Genomic DNA, 24,616 nt, shown 5'->3' with positions numbered 1-24,616 from the left:
GACCACCCCGTGGTGCTGTTCTCTATTATGCATTGCCACTCACTGCCTATTATGATTCAGGCCCCCTGTTTAATACCACCCCGTGATGTTTTTCTCACTCCTACCAGTGAATGGCCTGCTACAAACCCTTACAATGCGCACCACCCCGCGATGTTTTTCAGAAACCTATCCTACATTGCCACTGCATGTTTCCTGATCTCCCCAAGGTCACCAACCCGTGGTGCTTTTCTCCATTCTACATTGCCACTCACTGACCATCCTGATTCAGGGCTTCCGATTCACACCACCCCGTGATGTATTTCTCACTCCTACTAGTTAAAGGCCTGTAAGTAACACTTACAACGCGCAGCACCCTGCGATGTTTTTCAGAAACCTATCCTACATTGCCACTGCATGTTTGCTGACCTCCCCATGCCGACCACACCGTGGAGCTTTTCTCCATTCTTCATTGCCACTCACTGCCTATCCTAATTCAGGCCCTCCAATTCACACCAGCGCTCGATGTTTTTCTCACTCCTACTAGTGAATGGCCTGCTACAAACCCTTACAATGCGCACCACCCGGCGATGTTTTTCAGAAACCTATCCTACATTGCCACTGCATGTTTCCTGACCTCCACATGCTGACCACACCATGGTGCTTTTCTCCATTTTTCATTGTCCCTCACTGCCTATCCTAATTCAGGCCCTCCATTCACACCACCCCGTGATATTTTTCTCTATCCTACTAGTGAATGGCCTGTTAGATAGACTTACAATGCGCACCACCCGGCTATGTTTTTCAGAAACCTATCCTACATTGCCAAAGCATGTTTCCTGACCTCCCCATGCTGACCACCCTGTGGTGCTTTTCTCCATCCTAAATTGCCACTCACTGCCTATCCTAATTCAGAACATCTGATTCACACCACCAGTCATGTTTTTCTCACTCCTCCTAGTGAATGGCCAGTTAGAAACCCTTACAATGCGCACCACTCCGTGATGTTTTTCACAAAAATATCCTACATTGCCACTGCATGTTTCATGACCTCCCCATGTTGACCACCCCATGGTGCTTTTCTCTATCCTACATTGCCACTCACTGCCTATCCTAATTCAGGCCCTCCAATTCACACCACCCGTGATGTTTTTCTCACTTCTTCTAGTGAATTGACTGATAGAAAGTCTTACAATGCGCACTACCCCACTTTTTTTCCCGAAACCTATCCTACATTGCCACTGCATGTTTCCTGACCTCCCAATGCTTACCACCCTGTTGTTATTTTCTCCATCCTACATTGCCACTCAATGCCGATCCTAATTCAGGCCCACCGATTCACACCACCCCATGTTGTTGTTCTCACTCCTACTAGTGAACGGCCTGTTAGAAACCCATACAAAGCGCACCACCCAGTGATGATTATCAGAAACCTATTCTATATTGCCACTGCATGTTTCCTTGCCTCCCCAGTCTGACAAACCCGTGGTGCTTTTCTCCATCCTACATTGCCACTCACAGCCTATCCTAATTCAAGCCCTCTGATTCACACCACCCTGTGATTTTTTTTCACTCCTACTTGTGAATGGCTTGTTAGAAAGCCTTACAATGCGCACCACCCCGAGATGTTTTTCAGAAACCTATCCTACATTGCCATTGTATGTTACCTGACTTCCCCATTTTGACCACCCCGTGGTGCTTTTCTCCATTCTTCATTGCCACTCACTGGCTATCCTAATTCAGGCCCTCCGATTCACACTACCCCTTGATGTATTTCTCACTCCTACTAGTGAATGGCCTGCTACAAACCCTTACAATGCCCACCACCCGGCGATGATTTTCAGAAACCTATCCTACATTGCCATTGTATTTTTCATGACCTCCCTATGCACACCAACCCGTGGTGCTTTTCTCCATCCTACATTGCCACTCACTGTCTATCTTGATTCAGGCTCTCCGATTCACACCACACCATGAGGTATTTCTCACTCCTACTAGTGAATGGCCCGTTAGAAACCCTTACAATGCGCACTACCCGCGATGTTTTTCAAAAACCTATCCTATATTGCCACTGCATGTGTCCTTACCTCCCCATGATGACCATCCCATGGTGCTTTTCTAAATCCTACATTGCCACTCAATGCTTATCCTAATTGAGGCCCTCCGTTTCACACCACCCCGTGATGTTGTTCTCACTCCTACTAGTGAACGGCCTGTTAGAAATCCTTACAATGCGTACCACCCAGCGATGTTTATCAGAAACCTATTCGACATTGCCACTGCATGTTTCCTTGCTTCCCCATGCTGACAAACCCGTGGTGTCCTCTCCATCCTACATTGCCACTAACAGACTATCCTAATTCAGTCCCTCCGATTCACACCACCCCGTGATGTTTTTCTCGCTCCTACTAGTGAATGGCTTGTTAGAAATCCTTACAATGCGCACCAACACGCGATGTTTTTCAGAAACCTATCCTACATAGCCTAGGCATGTGTCCTTACATCCCCATACTGACCACACCGTGGTGCTTTTCTCCATCCTACATTGCCACTCACTGCCTATCCTGATTCTGGCCCTCTGATTCACACCACCCAGCGATGTTTTTCTACTTCTACTAGTGAATGGCCTGTTAGAAAGCATTACAATGCGCACAACCCGGCGATGTTTTTCAGAAACCTATCCTACATAGCCACGGCATGTGTCCTTACATTCCCATGCTGACCACACTGTGGTGCTTTTCTCCATCCTACATTGCTACTCACTGCCTATCCTGATTCAGTCCCTCTTATTCAAATCACGCCGTGATGTTTTTCTCACTCCTACTAGTGAATGGCCTGTTAGAAACCCTTAAAATGAGAACCAACCTGTGATGTTTTTCAGAAAACTAACCTACATAGCCACTGCATGTGTCCTGACCTTCCCATCCTGACCACCCCGTGGTGTTTTCCTCCATCCTACATTGCCACTACTTCCTATCCTAAATCAGGCCCTTGGAATAACACCACCCCGTGATGTTTTTTTCACTCCTTCTAGTGAATAGCCTGTTAGAAAGCCTTACAATGCGAACCACCCCGCTTTTTTTTTCAGAAACCTATGCTACATTGCCACTGCATGTTTCCTGACCTCCCCATGCTGACCACCCCTTGGGGCTTTTCTCTATTCTTCATTGCCACTCACTGCCTATCCTAAATCAGGCCCTTCGATTCACACCACCCCGTGATGTTGTTCTCACTCGTACTATTGAATGCCCTGTTAGAAACCCTTACAATGCGCACCACCCAGAGATGTTTATCCGAAACCTATCCTACATTGCCACTGCATGTTTCCTGACCTCCCCATGTCGACCACCCCGTGGTGCTTTTCTCCATTCTTCATTGCCACTCACTGCCTATCCTAATTCAGGCCGTCCGATTCACACCACCGCTCGATGTTTTTCTCACTCCTACTAGTGAATGGCCTGCTACAAACCCTTACAATGCGCACCACCCGGCAATGTTTTTCAGAAACCTATCCTACATTGCCACTGCATTTTTCCTGATCTCCCCATCCTGACCACCCCGTGGTGCTTTTCTCCATTTTTCATTGCCCCTCACTGCCTATCCTAATTCAGGCCCTCCATTCACACCACCCCGTGATATTTTTCTCTATCCTACTAGTGAATGGCGTGTTAGATAGCCTTACAATGCCCACCACCCGGCGATGTTTTTCAGAAACCTATCCTACATTGCCAAAGCATATTTCCTGACCTCCCCATGCTGACCACCCCGTGGTGCTTTTCTCCATCCTACATTGCCACTCACTGCCTATCCTAATTCAGAATATCTGATTCACACCACCCTTCATGTTTTTCTCACTCCTCCTAGTGAATGGCCAATTAGAAACCCTTACAATGCACACCACTCCGTGATGTTTTTCAAAAAACTATCCTGCATTGCCACTGCATGTTTCCAGACCTCCCCATGTTGACCACCCCATGGTGCTTTTCTCTATCCTACATTGCCACTCACTGCCTATCCTAATTCAGGCCCTCCGATTCACACCACCCGTGATGTTTTTCTCACTTCTTCTATTGAATTGACTTTTGAAAATCTTACAATGCGCACTACCCACTTTTTTTCCCGAAACCTATCCTACATTGCCACTGCATGTTTCCTGACCTCCCCATCCTGAGCACGCCGTGGTGCTTTTCTCCATCTTATATTGCCACTCACTGCCTATCATAATTCAGGCCGTCCGATTCACACCACCCCGTGATGTTTTTCTCACTCCTACCAGTGAGTGCCCTGTTAGAAAGCGTTACAATGGGCACGACCCGCGATGTTTTTCAAAATCCTATCCTATATTGCCACTGCATGTGTCCTTACCTCCCCATGATGACCATCCCATGGTGCTTTTCTCCAACCTATATTACCATTCACTTCCTATCCTAATTCAGAACATCTGATTCACACGACCCCGTGATGTTTTTCTCACTCCTACTAGTGAATGGCCTGTTAGAAACCCTTACAATGCTCAACACCTGCGATGTTTTTCAGAAACCTATCCTACATTGCCATCGCATGTTTCCTGACCTCACCATGCTCACCAACCCGTGGTGCTTTTCTCCAATCTACATTGCCACTAAGTGCCTATCCTAATTCAGGCACTCTGATTCACACCACCCCGTGATGTTTTTCTCACTCCTACTAGTGAACGGCCTGTTTGCAACACTTACAATGCCCACCATCCCTCGATGTTTTTCAGATACCTATCCTACATTGCCATTGCATGTTTCCTGACCTCCCCATGTTGACCACCCCGTGGTGCTTTTTTCCATTCTTCATTGCCACTCAGTGCCTATCCTAATTCAGGCCCTCCGATTCACACCACCCCGTAATGTTTTTTTCACTCCTACTTGTGAATGGCTTGTTAGAAAGCCTTACAATGTGCACAACCCCGCGATGTTTTTCCCAAACCTATCCAACATTGCCATTGCATGTTTCCTGACCTCCCCATGTTGACCAACCCGGGGTGCTTTTCTGCATTCTTCATTACCACTCACTGCCTATCCTAATTCAGGCCCTCCAATTTACACCACCCCGTGATGTTTTTCTCACTCCTACTAGTGAATGGCCTTTTAGAAAGCCTTACAATGTGCAACACCCGGCGATGTTTTTCAGAAACCTATCCTACATTGCCAATGCATGTTTCCTGACCTTCCCATGCTGAACACGCTGTGTTGCTTTTCTCCTTCCTACATTGCTACTCAATGCCTTTCCTAATTCAGGCCCTCCGATCACAGCACTCCGTGATGTTGTTCTCACTCCTACTAGTGAATGGCTTGTTAGAAACCCTTACAATGCGCACCACCCCGAGATGTTTTTCATAAACATATCCTACATTGCCACCGCATGTTTCCTGACCTCAAAATGCTGACCACTCTTGGTGCTTTTCTCCATCCTACATTGCCACTCACTGCCTATCCAAATTCAGGCCCTCCGAATCACACCACCCCGTGATGTTTTTCTCACTCCTACTAGTGAATGGCCTGTTAGAAACCCTTACAATGCGCACCTCCCCGCGACATGTGTAAGAAACCTATTCTACATTGCCACTGTATGTTTCCTCAACTCCCCATGCTGACCACCCTCTGGTGCTTTTCTCCATCCTACATTGCCACTCATTGCCTATCCTAATTCAGGCCTCCAATTCACACCACCCCCTGATGTTGTTCTCAATCGTACTAGATAATGGCCTGTTAGAAATCCTTACAATGCGCACCACCACGCGATGTTTTTGAGAAACCTATCCTACATTGCCACTGCGTATTTCCTGACCTCCCCATTTCGACCACGCCGTGGAGCTTTTCTCCATTCTTCATTGCCACTCACTGCCTATCCTAATTCAGGCCCTCCAATTCACACCACCGCTCGATGTTTTTCTCACTCCTACTAGTGAATGGCCTGCTACAAACCCTTACAATGCGCACCACCCGGCGATGTTTTTCAGAAACCTATCCTACATTGCCACTGCATGTTTCCTGACCTCCACATGCTGACCACACCATGGTGCTTTTCTCCATTTTTCATTGTCCCTCACTGCCTATCCTAATTCAGGCCCTCCATTCACACCACCCCGTGATATTTTTCTCTATCCTACTAGTGAATGGCCAGTTAGAAACCCTTACAATGCGCACCTCTCCGTGATGTTTTTCAAAAAACTATCCTACATTGCCACTGCATGTTTCATGACCTCCCCATGTTGACCACCCCATGGTGCTTTTCTCTATCCTACATTGCCACTCACTGCCTATCCTAATTCAGGCCCTCCGATTCACACCACCCGTGATGTTTTTCTCACTTCTTCTAGTGAATTGACTGATAGAAAGTCTTACAATGCGCACTACCCCACTTTTTTTTCCCGAAACCTATCCTACATTGCCACTGCATGTTTCCTGACCTCCCAATGCTTACCACCCTGTTGTTATTTTCTCCATCCTACATTGCCACTCAATGCCGATCCTAATTCAGGCCCACCGATTCACACCACCCCATGTTGTTGTTCTCACTCCTACTAGTGAACGGCCTGTTAGAAACCCATACAAAGCGCACCACCCAGTGATGATTATTAGAAACCTATTCTATATTGCCACTGCATGTTTCCTTGCCTCCCCAGTCTGACAAACCCGTGGTGCTTTTCTCCATCCTACATTGCCACTCACAGCCTATCCTAATTCAAGCCCTCTGATTCACACCACCCTGTGATTTTTTTTCACTCCTACTTGTGAATGGCTTGTTAGAAAGCCTTACAATGCGCACCACCCCGAGATGTTTTTCAGAAACCTATCCTACATTGCCATTGTATGTTACCTGACTTCCCCATTTTGACCACCCCGTGGTGCTTTTCTCCATTCTTCATTGCCACTCACTGCCTATCCTAATTCAGGCCCTCCGATTCACACTACCCCTTGATGTATTTCTCACTCCTACTAGTGAATGGCCTGCTACAAACCCTTACAATGCCCACCACCCGGCGATGATTTTCAGAAACCTATCCTACATTGCCATTGTATTTTTCATGACCTCCCTATGCACACCAACCCGTGGTGCTTTTCTCCATCCTACATTGCCACTCACTGTCTATCTTGATTCAGGCTCTCCGATTCACACCACACCATGAGGTATTTCTCACTCCTACTAGTGAATGGCCCGTTAGAAACCCTTACAATGCGCACTACCCCGCGATGTTTTTCAGAAACCTATCCTATATTGCCACTGCATGTGTCCTTACATCCCCATGATGACCATCCCATGGTGCTTTTCTAAATCCTACATTGCCACTCAATGCTTATCCTAATTGAAGCCCTCCATTTCACACCACCGCGTGATGTTGTTCTCACTCCTACTAGTGAACGGCCTGTTAGAAATCCTTACAATGCGTACCACCCAGCGATGTTTATCAGAAACCTATTCGACATTGCCACTGCATGTTTCCTTGCTTCCCCATGCTGACAAACCCGTGGTGTCCTCTCCATCCTACATTGCCACTAACAGACTATCCTAATTCAGTCCCTCCGATTCACACCACCCCGTGATGTTTTTCTCGCTCCTACTAGTGAATGGCTTGTTAGAAATCCTTACAATGCGCACCAACACGCGATGTTTTTCAGAAACCTATCCTACATAGCCAAGGCATGTGTCCTTACATCCCCATACTGACCACACCGTGGTGCTTTTCTCCATCCTACATTGCCACTCACTGCCTATCCTGATTCTGGCCCTCCGATTCACATCACCCAGCGATGTTTTTCTACTTCTACTAGTGAATGGCCTGTTAGAAAGCATTACAATGCGAACAACCCGGCGATGTTTTTCAGAAACCTATCCTACATAGCCACGGCATGTGTCCTTACATCCCCATGCTGACCACACTGTGGTGCTTTTCTCCATCCTACATTGCTACTCACTGCCTATCCTGATTCAGTCCCTCTTATTCAAATCACGCCGTGATGTTTTTCTCACTCCTACTAGTGAATGGCCTGTTAGAAACACTTAAAATGCGAACCAACCTGTGATGTTTTTCAGAAAACTAACCTACATAGCCACTGCATGTGTCCTGACCTTCCCATCCTGACCACCCCGTGGTGTTTTCCTCCATCCTACATTGCCACTACTTCCTATCCTAAATCAGGCCCTTGGAATAACACCACCCCGTGATGTTTTTTTCACTCCTACTAGTGAATAGCCTGTTAGAAAGCCTTACAATGCGAACCACCCCGCTTTTTTTTTCAGAAACCTATGCTACATTGCCACTGCATGTTTCCTGACCTCCCCATGCTGACCACCCCTTGGGGCTTTTCTCTATTCTTCGTTGCCACTCACTGCCTATCCTAAATCAGGCCTTCGATTCACACCACCCCGTGATGTTGTTCTCACTCGTACTATTGAATGCCCTGTTAGAAACCCTTACAATGCGCACCACCCAGAGATGTTTATCCGAAACCTATCCTACATTGCCATTGTATTTTTCATGACCTCCCTATGCACACCAACCCGTGGTGCTTTTCTCCATCCTACATTGCCACTCACTGTCTATCTTGATTCAGGCTCTCCGATTCACACCACATCATGAGGTATTTCTCACTCCTACTAGTGAATGGCCCGTTAGAAACCCTTACAATGCGCACTACCCCACGATGTTTTTCAGAAACCTATCCTACATTGCCACTGCATGTTTCCTGACCTCCCCATCCTGACCACGCCGTGGTGCTTTTCTCCATCCTATATGGCCACTCACTGCCTATCATAATTCAGGCCGTCCGATTCATACCACCCCGTGATGTTTTTCTCACTCCTACCAGTGAGTGCCCTGTTAGAAAGCGTTACAATGTGCACCACCCGCGATGTTTTTCAAAAACCTATCCTATATTGCCACTGCATGTGTCCTTACCTCCCCATGATGACCATCCCATGGTGCTTTTCTAAATCCTACATTGCCACTCAATGCTTATCCTAATTGAGGCCCTCCGTTTCACACCACCCCGTGATGTTGTTCTCACTCCTACTAGTGAACGGCCTGTTAGAAATCCTTACAATGCGTACCACCCAGCGATGTTTATCAGAAACCTATTCGACATTGCCACTGCATGTTTCCTTGCTTCCCCATGCTGACAAACCCGTGGTGTCCTCTCCATCCTACATTGCCACTAACAGACTATCCTAATTCAGTCCCTCCGATTCACACCACCCCTTGATGTTTTTCTCGCTCCTACTAGTGAATGGCTTGTTAGAAATCCTTACAATGCACACGAACCCGCGATGTTTTTCAGAAACCTATCCTACATAGCCAAGGCATGTGTCCTTACATCCCCATACTGACCACACCGTGGTGCTTTTCTCCATCCTACATTGCCACTCACTGCCTATCCTGATTCTGGCCCTCCAATTCACACCACCCAGCGATGTTTTTCTACTTCTACTAGTGAATGGCCTGTTAGAAAGCATTACAATGCGCACAACCCGGCGATGTTTTTCAGAAACCTATCCTACATAGCCACGGCATGTGTCCTTACATCCCCATGCTGACCACACTGTGGTGCTTTTCTCCATCCTACATTGCTACTCACTGCCTATCCTGATTCAGTCCCTCTTATTCAAATCACGCCGTGATGTTTTTCTCACTCCTACTAGTGAATGGCCTGTTAGAAACCCTTAAAATGCGAACCAACCTGTGATGTTTTTCAGAAAACTAACCTACATAGCCACAGCATGTGTCCTGACCTTCCCATCCTGACCACCCCGTGGTGTTTTCCTCCATCCTACATTGCCACTACTTCCTATCCTAAATCAGGCCCTTGGAATAACACCACCCCGTGATGTTTTTTTCACTCCTACTAGTGAATAGCCTGTTAGAAAGCCTTACAATGCGAACCACCCCGCTTTTTTTTTCAGAAACCTATGCTACATTGCCACTGCATGTTTCCTGACCTCCCCATGCTGACCACCCCTTGGGGCTTTTCTCTATTCTTCGTTGCCACTCACTGCCTATCCTAAATCAGGCCTTCGATTCACACCACCCCGTGATGTTGTTCTCACTCGTACTATTGAATGCCCTGTTAGAAACCATTACAATGCGCACCACCCAGAGATGTTTATCCGAAACCTATCCTACATTGCCACTGCATGTTTCCTGACCTCCCCATGTCGACCACCCCATGGTGCTTTTCTCCATTCTTCATTGCCACTCACTGCCTATCCTAATTCAGGCCGTCCGATTCACACCACCGCTCGATGTTTTTCTCACTCCTACTAGTGAATGGCCTGCTACAAACCCTTACAATGCGCACCACCCGGCAATGTTTTTCAGAAACCTATCCTACATTGCCACTGCATTTTTCCTGATCTCCCCATCCTGACCACCCCGTGGTGCTTTTCTCCATTTTTCATTGCCCCTCACTGCCTATCCTAATTCAGGCCCTCCATTCACACCACCCCGTGATATTTTTCTCTATCCTACTAGTGAATGGCGTGTTAGATAGCCTTACAATGCGCACCACCCGGCGATGTTTTTCAGAAACCTATCCTACATTGCCAAAGCATGTTTCCTGAGCTCCCCATGCTGACCACCCCGTGGTGCTTTTCTCCATCCTACATTGCCACTCACTGCCTATCCTAATTCAGAATATCTGATTCACACCACCCTTCATGTTTTTCTCACTCCTCCTAGTGAATGGCCAATTAGAAACCCTTACAATGCACACCACTCCGTGATGTTTTTCAAAAATCTATCCTGCATTGCCACTGCATGTTTCCACACCTCCCCATGTTGACCACCCCATGGTGCTTTTCTCTATCCTACATTGCCACTCACTGCCTATCCTAATTCAGGCCCTCCGATTCACACCACCCGTGATGTTTTTCTCACTTCTTCTATTGAATTGACTTTTGAAAATCTTACAATGCGCACTACCCACTTTTTTTCCCGAAACCTATCCTACATTGCCACTGCATGTTTCCTGACCTCCCCATCCTGACCACGCCGTGGTGCTTTTCTCCATCTTATATTGCCACTCACTGCCTATCATAATTCAGGCCGTCCGATCCACACCACCCCGTGATGTTTTTCTCACTCCTACCAGTGAGTGCCCTGTTAGAAAGCGTTACAATGGGCACGACCCGCGATGTTTTTCAAAATCCTATCCTATATTGCCACTGCATGTGTCCTTACCTCCCCATGATGACCATCCCATGGTGCTTTTCTCCAACCTATATTACCATTCACTTCCTATCCTAATTCAGAACATCTGATTCACACGACCCCGTGATGTTTTTCTCACTCCTACTAGTGAATGGCCTGTTAGAAACCCTTACAATGCTCAACACCTGCGATGTTTTTCAGAAACCTATCCTACATTGCCATCGCATGTTTCCTGACCTCACCATGCTCACCAACCCGTGGTGCTTTTCTCCAATCTACATTGCCACTATGTGCGTATCCTAATTCAGGCACTCTGATTCACACCACGCCGTGATGTTTTTCTCACTCCTACTAGTGAACGGCCTGTTTGCAACACTTACAATGCCCACCACCCCTCGATGTTTTTCAGATACCTATCCTACATTGCCATTGCATGTTTCCTGACCTCCCCATGTTGACCACCCCGTGGTGCTTTTTTCCATTCTTCATTGCCACTCAGTGCCTATCCTAATTCAGGCCCTCCGATTCACACCACCCCGTAATGTTTTTTTCACTCCTACTTGTGAATGGCTTGTTAGAAAGCCTTACAATGTGCACAACCCCGCGATGTTTTTCCGAAACCTATCCAACATTGCCATTGCATGTTTCCTGACCTCCCCATGTTGACCAACCCGGGGTGCTTTTCTGCATTCTTCATTACCACTCACTGCCTATCCTAATTCAGGCCCTCCAATTTACACCACCCCGTGATGTTTTTCTCACTCCTACTAGTGAATGGCCTTTTAGAAAGCCTTACAATGTGCAACACCCGGCGATGTTTTTCAGAAACCTATCCTACATTGCCAATGCATGTTTCCTGACCTTCCCATGCTGAACACGCTGTGTTGCTTTTCTCCTTCCTACATTGCTACTCAATGCCTTTCCTAATTCAGGCCCTCCGATCACAGCACTCCGTGATGTTGTTCTCACTCCTACTAGTGAATGGCTTGTTAGAAACCCTTACAATGCGCACCACCCCGAGATGTTTTTCATAAACATATCCTACATTGCCACCGCATGTTTCCTGACCTCAAAATGCTGACCACTCTTGGTGCTTTTCTCCATCCTACATTGCCACTCACTGCCTATCCGAATTCAGGCCCTCCGAATCACACCACCCCGTGATGTTTTTCTCACTCCTACTAGTGAATGGCCTGTTAGAAACCCTTACAATGCGCACCTCCCCGCGACATGTGTAAGAAACCTATTCTACATTGCCACTGTATGTTTCCTCAACTCCCCATGCTGACCACCCTCTGGTGCTTTTCTCCATCCTACATTGCCACTCATTGCCTATCCTAATTCAGGCCTCCGATTCACACCACCCCCTGATGTTGTTCTCAATCGTACTAGATAATGGCCTGTTAGAAATCCTTACAATGCGCACCACCACGCGATGTTTTTGAGAAACCTATCCTACATTGCCACTGCATGTTTCCTGACCTCCCCATTTCGACCACCCCGTGGAGCTTTTCTCCATTCTTCATTGCCACTCACTGCCTATCCTAATTCAGGCCCTCCAATTCACACCACCGCTCGATGTTTTTCTCACTCCTACTAGTGAATGGCGTGCTACAAACCCTTACAATGCGCACCACCCGGCGATGTTTTTCAGAAACCTATTCTACATTGCCACTGCATGTTTCCTGACCTCCACATGTTGACCACACCATGGTGCTTTTCTCCATTTTTCATTGTCCCTCACTGCCTATCCTAATTCAGGCCCTCCATTCACACCACCCCGTGATATTTTTCTCTATCCTACTAGTGAATGGCCTGTTAGATAGACTTACAATGCGCACCACCCGGCTATGTTTTTCAGAAACCTATCCTACATTGCCAAAGCATGTTTCCTGACCTCCCCATGCTGACCACCCTGTGGTGCTTTTCTCCATCCTACATTGCCACTCAATGCCGATCCTAATTCAGGCCCACCGATTCACACCACCCCATGTTGTTGTTCTCACTCCTACTAGTGAACGGCCTGTTAGAAACCCATACAAAGCGCACCACCCAGTGATGATTATTAGAAACCTATTCTATATTGCCACTGCATGTTTTCTTGCCTCCCCAGTCTGACAAACCCATGGTGCTTTTCTCCATCCTACATTGCCACTCACAGCCTATCCTAATTCAAGCCCTGTGATTCACACCACCCTGTGATTTTTTTTTCACTCCTACTTGTGAATGGCTTGTTAGAAAGCCTTACAATGCGCACCACCCCGAGATGTTTTTCAGAAACCTATCCTACATTGCCATTGTATGTTACCTGACTTCCCCATTTTGACCACCCCGTGGTGCTTTTCTCCATTCTTCATTGCCACTCACTGCCTATCCTAATTCAGGCCCTCCGATTCACACTACCCCTTGATGTATTTCTCAGTCCTACTAGTGAATGGCCTGCTATAAACCCTTACAATGCCCACCACCCGGCGATGATTTTCAGAAACCTATCCTACATTGCCATTGTATTTTTCATGACCTCCCTATGCACACCAACCCGTGGTGCTTTTCTCCATCCTACATTGCCACTCACTGTCTATCTTGATTCAGGCTCTCCGATTCACACCACACCATGAGGTATTTCTCACTCCTACTAGTGAATGGCCCGTTAGAAACCCTTACAATGCGCACTACCCCACGATGTTTTTCAGAAACCTATCCTACATTGCCACTGCATGTTTCCTGACCTCCCCATCCTGACCACGCCGTGGTGCTTTTCTCCATCCTATATGGCCACTCACTGCCTATCATAATTCAGGCCGTCCGATTCATACCACCCCGTGATGTTTTTCTCACTCCTACCAGTGAGTGCCCTGTTAGAAAGCGTTACAATGTGCACCACCCGCGATGTTTTTCAAAAACCTATCCTATATTGCCACTGCATGTGTCCTTACCTCCCCATGATGACCATCCCATGGTGCTTTTCTAAATCCTACATTGCCACTCAATGCTTATCCTAATTGAGGCCCTCCGTTTCACACCACCCCGTGATGTTGTTCTTACTCCTACTAGTGAACGGCCTGTTAGAAATCCTTACAAAGCGTACCACCCAGCGATGTTTATCAGAAACCTATTCGACATTGCCACTGCATGTTTCCTTGCTTCCCCATGCTGACAAACCCGTGGTGTCCTCTCCATCCTACATTGCCACTAACAGACTATCCTAATTCAGTCCCTCCGATTCACACCACCCCGTGATGTTTTTCTCGCTCCTACTAGTGAATGGCTTGTTAGAAAGCATTACAATGCACACCAACACGCGATGTTTTTCAGAAACCTATCCTACATAGCCAAGGCATGTGTCCTTACATCCCCATACTGACCACACCGTGGTGCTTTTCTCGATCCTACATTGCCACTCACTGCCTATCCTGATTCTGGCCCTCCGATTCACACCACCCAGCGATGTTTTTCTACTTCTACTAGTGAATGGCCTGTTAGAAAGCATTACAATGCGCACAACCCGGCGATGTTTTTCAGAAACCTATCCTACATAGCCACGGCATGTGTCCTTACATCCCCATGCTGACCACACTGTGGTGCTTTTCTCCATCCTACATTGCTACTCACTGCCTATCCTGATTCAGTCCCTCTTATTCAAATCACGCCGTGATGTTTTTCTCACTCCTACTAGTGAATGGCCTGTTAGAAACACTTAAAATGCGAACCAACCTGTGATGTTTTTCAGAAAACTAACCTACATAGCCACTGCATGTGTCCTGACCTTCCCATCCTGACCACCCCGTGGTGTTTTCCTCCATCCTACATTGCCACTACTTCCTATCCTAAATCAGGCCCTTGGAATAACACCACCCCGTGATGTTTTTTTCACTCCTACTAGTGAATAGCCTGTTAGAAAGCCTTACAATGCGAACCACCCCGCTTTTTTTTTTCAGAAACCTATGCTACATTGCCACTGCATGTTTCCTGACGTCCCCATGCTGACCAACCCTTGGGGCTTTTCTCTATTCTTCGTTGCCACTCACTGCCTATCCTAAATCAGGCCCTTCGATTCACACCACCCCGTGATGTTGTTCTCACTCGTACTATTGAATGCCCTGTTAGAAACCCTTACAATGCGCACCACCCAGAGATGTTTATCCGAAACCTATCCTACATTGCCACTGCATGTTTCCTGACCTCCCCATGCTGACCACACAGTGGTGCTTTTCTCCATTTTACATTGCCACTCACTGCCTCTCCTAATTCAGGCCCTCCGATTCACACCACCCCGTGACATTTTTCTCTATACTACTAGTGAATGCCCAGTTAGATAGCCTTACAATGCGCACCACCGGGGGATGTTTTTCAGAACCCTATCCTACATTGCCAATGCATGTTTCCAGACCTCCCCACGCTGACCACCCCGTGGTTCTTTTCTCCATCCTACATTGCCACTCACTGCCTATCCTAATTCAGAACATTTGATTCACACCAGCCGTTATGTTTTTCTCCCTCCTACTAGTGAATGGCCAGTTAGAAACCCTTACAATGCGCACCACTCCGTGATGTTTTTCAAAAAACTGTTCTGCATTGCCACTGCATGTTTCCTGACCTCCCCATGATGACCACCCCGTGGTGCTTTTCTCTATCATACATTGCCCCTCACTGCCTATCCTAATTCAGGCCCTCTGATTCACACCACCCGTGAGGTTTTGCTCAATCCTACTAGTGAATTGCCTGTTGGAAACCCTTACAATGCACACTACCCCGGTTTTTTTTCCGAAACCTATCCTACATTGCCACTGTATGTTTCCTCACCTCCCTATGCTGACCACCCTGTGGTGCTTTTCTCCATCGTACATTGAAACTCAAGGCCTATCCTAATTCAGTCCCTCTGATTCACACCACCCCGTGATGTTGTTCTCACTCCTACTAGTGAATGGCCTGTTAGAAACCCTTACAATGCGCACCACCCTGCGATGTTTCTCAAAAAACTATTCTACTTTGCAACTGTATGTTTCCTTGCCTCCCCATGCTGACAAACCCGTGGTGCTTTTCTCCAATCTACGTTGCCACTCACAGCCTATCCTAATTCAGGCCCTTATATTCACACCACCCCGTGATGTTTTTCTCACTCCTACTTGTGAATGGCATCTTAGAAATCCATACAATGCGCACCACCCCGCGATTTTTTTCAGAAACCTGTCCTACATTGCCACTGCATGTTTCCTGACCTCCCCATGCTGACCACCCCGTGGTGCTTTTCTCCATCCTACATTGCCAATCACTGTCCAACTTGATTCAGACCCTCCGATTCACACCACCCCATGATGTTTTTCTCACTCCTACTAGTGAAAGGCCTTTTAGAAACCCTTACAATGAGCACCACCCTGCAATGTTTTTCAGAAACCTATCCTACATTGCCACTGCAAGTTTTCTGACCTCCCAATTCTGACCACTCCGTGGTGCTTTTCTCCATCCTACATTGCCACTCACTGCCTATTCTGAATCAGGCCCTCTTATTCAAACCACTCCGTGATATTTTTCTCACTCCTACTAGTGAATGGCCTGTTAGAAACCCTTATAATGCGCACCACCCCGCGATGTTTTCCAGGAACCTATCATACATTGCCACTGCATGTTTCCTCACCTCCCCATGCTGACCAAACCGAGTTGCTTTTCTCCATTTTACGTTACCACTCACTGCCTATCCAAATTCAGGCACTCCGATTCACACCACCCCGTTATGTTTTTCTCACTCCTACTAGAGAATGTCCTGTTAGAAAGCCTTACAATGCGCACCTGCTGGCAATGTTTTTCAGAAACCTATCCTACATTGCCAATGCATGTTTCATGACCTCCCCATGCTGACCACCCCGTGGTGCTTTTCTCCATCCTACATTGCACTCACTGCCTATCCTAATTCAGAACACCTGATTCACACCACCCCGTGATGTTTTTCTCACTCCAACTAGTGAATGGCCTGTTAGAAACTCTTACAATGCACACCACACCTTGATGTTTTTCAGAATACTGTCCTATATTGCCACTGCGTGTTTCCTTACCTCCCCATGATGACCACCCAATGGTGCTTTCCTCCATCCTACATTGCCACTCACTGCCTATCCTAATTACGGCCCTCCGATTCACACGAACCCATGATGTTTTTCTCACTCCTACTAATGAATGGCCTGTTAGAAACCCTTACATTGCGCACCACCCCACTTTTTTTTTTCAGAAACCTATCCTACATTGCGACTGCATGTTTCCTAACCTCCCCATGCTGACCACCCTGTGGTGCTTTACTCCATCCTACATTGACACTCAATGCTTATTCTAATTCAGGCCCTCCGATTCACACCACACCATGATGTATTTCTCACTCCTACTAGTTAAAGGCCTTTTAGAAACCCTTGCAATGAGCACCACCCTGCGATGTTTTTCAGAATCCTGTCCTACATTGCCACTGCATGTTTCCTGAGCTCCCCATGCTGACCACACCCTGGTGCTTTTCTCCATTTTATGTTGTCAGTCACTGCCTATTCTTATCAGACCCTCCGATTCACACCACCCCGTGATGTTTTTCTCACTCTTACTATTGAATGGCCGGTTAGAAAGCCTTACAATGCGCAACACCCGGCGATGTTTTTCAGAAACCTATACTACAATGCCATTGTATGTTTCCTGACCTCCCCATGCTGACCACCCCGTGGTGCTTTTCTCCGTCCTACATTGCACTCACTGCCTATCCTAATTCAGATCATCTGATTCACACGACCCCGTGAGGTTTTTCTCACTCCTACTAGTGAATGGCCAGTTAGAAACCCTTACAATCCGCACCACATCGTGATGTTTTGCAGAAAACTATCCTACATTGCCACTGCATGTTTCCTGACATCCACATGATAACCACCCCGTGGTGCTATTCTCCATCCTACATTGCCAATCACTGCCTATCCTAATTCAGGCCCTCCGATTCACACCACCCCGTGATGTTTTTCTCACTCCTACTAGTGAATGGCCTGATAGAAAGCCTTACAATGCGCACCACCCCACTCTTTTGTTCAGAAACCTATCCTACATTGCCACTGCATGTTTCCTCACCTCCCAATGCTGACCACCCTGTGGTGCTTTTCTCCATCCTACATTGACACTCAATGCTTATTCTAATTCAGTCCCTCCGATTCACACCACACCATGATGTATTTCTCACTCCTACTAGTTAAAGGCCTTTTAGAAACCCTTGCAATGCGCACCATCCCGCGATGTTTTTCAGATACCTATCCTACATTGCTACTGCATGTTTCCTGACCTCCCCATGCTGACCAACCCGTGCTGCGTTTCTCCATCCGATATTGCCACTCACTTTCTATCTTAGTTCAGGACCTCCGATTCACACCACAACATGATGTATTTCTCACTGCTGCTAGGGAATGGCCTGTTAGAAACACTTACAATGGGCCCCACCCCCCGATGTTTTTCAGAAACCTATCCTACATTGCCACTGCATGTTTCCTGACCTCACCTTCCTGACCACACCGCGGTGCTTGTCTCCATCCTACATTGCCACTCACTGCCTATCCTGATTCAGGCCCTAAGATTCACACCAACCTGTGATGTTTTTTTTGCACTTCTACTAGTGAATGGCCTGTTAGAAACCCTTACAATGCGCACCACCCCACATTTTTTTTTCAGAAACATATCCTACATTGCCACTGCATGTTTCCTGACCTCACCATCCTGACCACACCGCGGTGCTTGTCTCCATCCTACATTGCCACTCACTGCCTATCCTGATTCAGGCCCTCCGATTCACACCACCCTGTGATGTTTTTTTTGCACTTCTACTAGTGAATGGCCTGTTAGAAACACTTAAAATGCGCACCACCCCACGATGTTTTTCAGAAACCTGTCCTACATTGCCACTGCATGTTTCCTGACCTCCCCTTGCTGACCACCCCGTGGTGCATTTCTCCATCCTACATTGCCAATCACTGTCCAACTTGATTCAGACCCTCCGATTCACACCGCCCCGTGATGTTTTTCTCACTCCTAATAGTGAAAGGCCTTTTTGAATCCCTTACAATGAGCACCCCCCTGCAACGTTTTTCAGAAACCTATCCTACATTGCCACTGCAAGTTTCCTGACCTCCCAAAACGGACCACTCCGTGGTGCTTTTCTCCTTCCTACATTGCCACTCACTGCCTATCCTGAATCAGGCCCTCTAATTCAAACCACTCTGTTATATTTTTCTCTCTCCTACTAGTGAATGGCCTGTTAGAAACCGTTATAATGCGCACCACCCCGCGATGTTTTCCCGAAACCTATCCTACATTGCCACTGAATGTTTCCTCACCTCCCCATGCTGACCATCCGAGTTGCTTTAATCCATTTTACGTTACCACTCACTGCCTAACCAAATTTAGGCCCTGTGATTCACACCACCCTGTTATGTTTTTCTCACTCCTACTAGAGAATGCCCTGTTAGAAAGCCTTACAATGCGGACCACCTGGCTATGTTTTTCAGAAACCTATCCTACATTGCCAATGCATGTTTCCTGACCTCCAGATGCTGACCACCCCGTGGTGCTTTTCTCCATCCTACATTGCACTCACTGCCTATCCTTATTCAGAACATCTGATTCACACCACCCCGTGATGTTTTTCTCACTCCAACTAGTGAATGGCCTGTTAGAAAGTTTTACAATGCGCACCACCCCGTGATGTTTTTCAGAATACTGTCCTATATTGCCACTGCATGTTTCCTGACCTCCCCATGATGACCACCCAACGGTGCTTTTCTCCATCCTACATTGCCACACACTGCCTATCCTAATTATGACCCTACGATTCACACCACCCCGTGATTTTTTTCTCACTCCTACTAGTGAATGGCCTGTTAGAAACCCTTACAATGCGCACCACCCCACATTTTTTTTTCAGAAACCTATCCTACATTGCCACTGCATGTTTCCTCACCTCCCCATGTTGACCACACTGTGGTGCTTTTCTCCATCCGACATTGCCACTCACTGCCTATCCTGATTCAGGCCCTCCGATTCACACCACCCTGTGATGTTTTTGTCACTTCTCCTAGTGAATGGCCTGTTAGAAACACTAACAATGCGCACCACCCCACGATGTTTTTCATAAACCTGTCCTACATTGCCACTGCATGTTTCCTGACCTCCCCATGCTGACCACCCCATGGTGCTTTTCTCCATCCTACATTGCCACTCACTGCCTATCATAATTTAGGCCCTTCGATTCACACCACCCCGTGATCTTTTTCTCACTCCTTCCAGTGAATGCCCTGTTAGAAACCCTTACAATTCTCACCATCCGCGATGTTTTTCAGAAACCTATCCTACATTGACACTGCATATTTCCTGACCTCCCAAGGCTCACCAACCCGTTGTGCTTTTCTCCATCCTACATTGCCAATCACTGTCTAACTTGATTCAGGCCCTCCAATTCACACAACCCCGTGATGTATTTCTCACTCCTACTAGTGAGTGGCCTTTTAGAAACCCTTACAATGAGCACAACCCGGCAATGATTTTCAGAAACCTATCCTACATTGCCACTGCAAGTTTCCTGACCTCCCTATGCTGACCACCCTGTGGTGCTTTTCTCCATCCTACATTGCCCCTCACTGCCTATCCTGAATGAGGCCCTCCGATTCACACCACTCCGTTATATTTTTCTCACTCCTACTAGTGAATGGCCTGTTAGAAACCCTTATAATGCGCACCACCCCGCGATGATTTCCAGAAACCTATCCTACATTTCCACTGCATGTTTCCTCACCTCCCCATACTGACCACACCGAGGTGCTTTTCTCCATTTTACGTTACCACTCACTGCCTATCCAAATTCAGGCCCTCCGATTCACACTACCCCGTTGTTTTTCTCATTCCTACTAGTGAATGCCCTGTTAGAAAGACTTACAATGCGCACCACCCTGCGATGTTTTTCAGAAACCTATCCTACATTGCCAATGCATGTTTCCTGACCTCCCCGTGCTGACCATCCCATGGTGCTTTTCTCCATCCTACATTGCCACTCACTGCCTATCCTAACTTTGGCTCTCCGATTCACACCACACCGTGATGTTTTTCTCTCTCCTACTAGTGAATGCCCTGTTGGAAACGCTTACATTGCGCACCACCCCGCTTTTTTTTTTGAGAAACCTATCCTGCATTGCCACTGCATGTTTCCTCCCCTCCCCATGCTGACCACACTCTGTTGCTTTTCTCCATCCTACATTGCCACTCAATGCCTATCCTAATTCAGGCCCTCCGGTTGACACCACCTCCTGATGTTGCTCTCACTCCTATTAGTAAATGGCCTGTTAGAAACCCTTACAATGCGCACCACCCAGCGATGTTTCTCAAAACCTATTCTACTTTGCAACTGCATGTTCCTTGCCTCCCCATGCTGACAAACCCGTGGTGCTTTTCTCCATCCTACATTGCCACTCACAGCCTATCCTCATTCAGGCCCTCAGATTCACACCACCCCGTGATGTTTTTCTCACTCCTACTTGTGAATGGCATGTTAGAAATCCTTACAATGCGTACCACCCCCGATGATTTTCAGAAACCTATCCTACAATGCCAATGCATGTTTCCTGACCTCCCCATGTTGATCACCCCATGGTGCTTTTCTCCATTCTTCATTGCCACTCACTGCCTATCCTAATTCAGGCCCTCCGATTCACACCACCCCGTGATGTTTTTATCACTCCTACTAGTGAATGGCCTGCAACAAACCCTTAGAATACGCATCTCCCCGCGATGTTTTTCAGAAACCCATCCTAAATTGCCATTGCATGTTTCCTTGCCTCCCCATGCTGACAAACCCGTGGTGCTTTTCTCCATCCTACATTGCCACTCACAGTCTATCTTGATTCAGACCCTCCGTTTCACACCACCCCGTGATGTGCTTGTCACTCCTACTTGTGAATGGCTTGTTAGAAAGCCTTAAAATGCGCACCACCCCGCGAACTTTTCCATTAACCTATCCTACATTGCCATTGTATGTTTCCTGACCTCCCCATGTTGACCATTCCGTGGTGCTTTTCTCCATTCTTCATTGCCACTCACTGCCTATCCCAATTCAGGCCCTCCGATTTACACCACCCCGTGATGTTTTTCTCTCTCCTACTAGTGAATGGCCTGCTACAAATCCTTACAATGAGCCCCACCCCGCGACGTTTTTCAGAAACCTATCCTACATTGCCAATGCATGTTTCCTGACCTCCCCATGCTCACCAACCCATGGTGCTTTTCTCCATCCAACATTGCCACTCACTGTCTAACTTGATTCCTGCCCTCCGATTCACACCACAGCATGCTGTATTTCTCACTCCTACTAGTGAATGGCCTGTTAGAAATCCTTCAAATGCGCACTACACTGCGATGTTTTTCAGAAACCTATCCTACATTGCCACTGCATGTTTCCTGAGCTCCCCATGCTGACCACACCATGGTGCTTTTCTCCATTTTACGTTGTCACTCACTGCCTATTCTTTTCAGGTCCTCCGATTCACACCACCCCGTGATGTTTTTCTCACTCATACTAGTGAATGGCCTGTTAGAAAGCCTTACAATGCGCAACACCCGGCGATGTTTTTCAGAAACCTATCCTACATTGCCAATGTATGTTTCCTGACCTCCCCATGCTGACCATCCCGTGGTGCTTTTCTCCGTCCTACATTGCACTCACTGCCTATCCTAATTCAGATCATCTGATTCACACGACCCCGTGAGGTTTTTCTCACTCCTACTAGTGAATGGCCATTTAGAAACCCTTACAATCCGCACCACACCGTGATGTTTTTCAGAAACCTCTCCTACATTGCCACTGCATGTTTCCTGACATCCCCATGATAACCACCCCGTGGTGCTTTTCTCCATCCTACATTGCCACTCACTGCCTATCCTAATTCAGGCCCTCCGATTCAAACCACCCCGTGATGTTTTTCTCACTCCTACTAGTGAATGGCCTGATAGAAAGCATTACAATGCGCATCAACCCACTCTTTTGTTCAGAAACCTATCCTACATTGCCACTGCATGTTTCCTCACCTCCCAATGCTGACCACCCTGTGGTGTTTTCTCCATCCTACATTGACACTCAATGCTTATTCTAATTCAGTCCCTCCGATTCACACCCCACCATGATGTATTTCTCACTCCTACTAGTTAAAGGCCTTTTACAAACCCTTGCAATGCGCACCATCCCGCGATGTTTTTCAGATACCTATCCTACATTGCTACTGCATGTTTCCTGACCTCCCCATGCTGACCAACCCGTGCTGCGTTTCCCCATCCGATATTGCCACTCACTTTCTATCTTAGTTCAGGACCTCCGATTCACACCACAACATGATGTATTTCTCACTGCTGCTAGGGAATGGCCTGGTAGAAACACTTACAATGGGCCCCACCCCCCGATGTTTTTCAGAAACCTATCCTACATTGCCACTGCATGTTTCCTGACCTCACCTTCCTGACCACACCGCGGTGCTTGTCTCCATTCTACATTGCCACTCACTGCCTATCCTGATTCAGGCCCTAAGATTCACACCAACCTGTGATGTTTTTTTTGCACTTCTACTAGTGAATGGCCTGTTAGAAACACTTAAAATGCGCACCACCCCACGATGTTTTTCAGAAACCTGTCCTACATTGCCACTGCATGTTTCCTGACCTCCCCATGCTGACCACCCCGTGGTGCATTTCTCCATCCTACATTGCCAATCACTGTCCAACTTGATTCAGACCCTCCGATTCACACCGCCCCGTGATGTTTTTCTCACTCCTAATAGTGAAAGGCCTTTTAGAATCCCTTACAATGAGCACCACCCTGCAACGTTTTTCAGAAACCTATCCTACATTGCCACTGCAAGTTTCCTGACCTCCCAATCCTGACCACTCCGTGGTGCTTTTCTCCATCCTACATTGCCACTCACTGCCTATCGTGGATCAGGCCCTCTAATTCAAACCACTCCGTCATATTTTTCTGACTCCTACTAGTGAATGGCCTGTTAGAAACCATTATAATGCGCACCACCCCACGATGTTTTCCAGAAACCTATCCTACATTGCCATTGCATGTTTCCTCACCTCCCCATGCTGACCAGCTGAGTTGCTTTTCTCCATTTTAGGTTACGACTCACTGCCTATCCAAATTCAGGCACTCTGATTCACACCACCCCGTTATGATTTTCTCACTCCTACTAGAGAAAGCCCTGTTAGAAAGCCTTACAATGCGGACCACCTGGCAATGTTTTTCAGAAAACTATCCTACAATGCCACTGCATGTTTCCTGACCTCCCCATGCTGACCACCCTGTGGTGCTTTTCTAAATACTTCATTGCCACTCCCGGCCTATCCTAATTCAGGCCCTCCGATTCACACCACCACATGTTGTTGTTCTCACTCCTACTAGTGAATGGCCTGTTAGAAACC

The sequence above is a fragment of the Cavia porcellus genome, unplaced genomic scaffold (assembly GCF_034190915.1).
Source record: "Cavia porcellus strain 051 isolate PalLab524CR breed Dunkin Hartley unplaced genomic scaffold, mCavPor4.1 scaffold_2, whole genome shotgun sequence".
Classification (NCBI taxonomy): domain Eukaryota; kingdom Metazoa; phylum Chordata; class Mammalia; order Rodentia; family Caviidae; genus Cavia; species Cavia porcellus.
Note: the sequence above shows the minus strand (reverse complement) of the source record.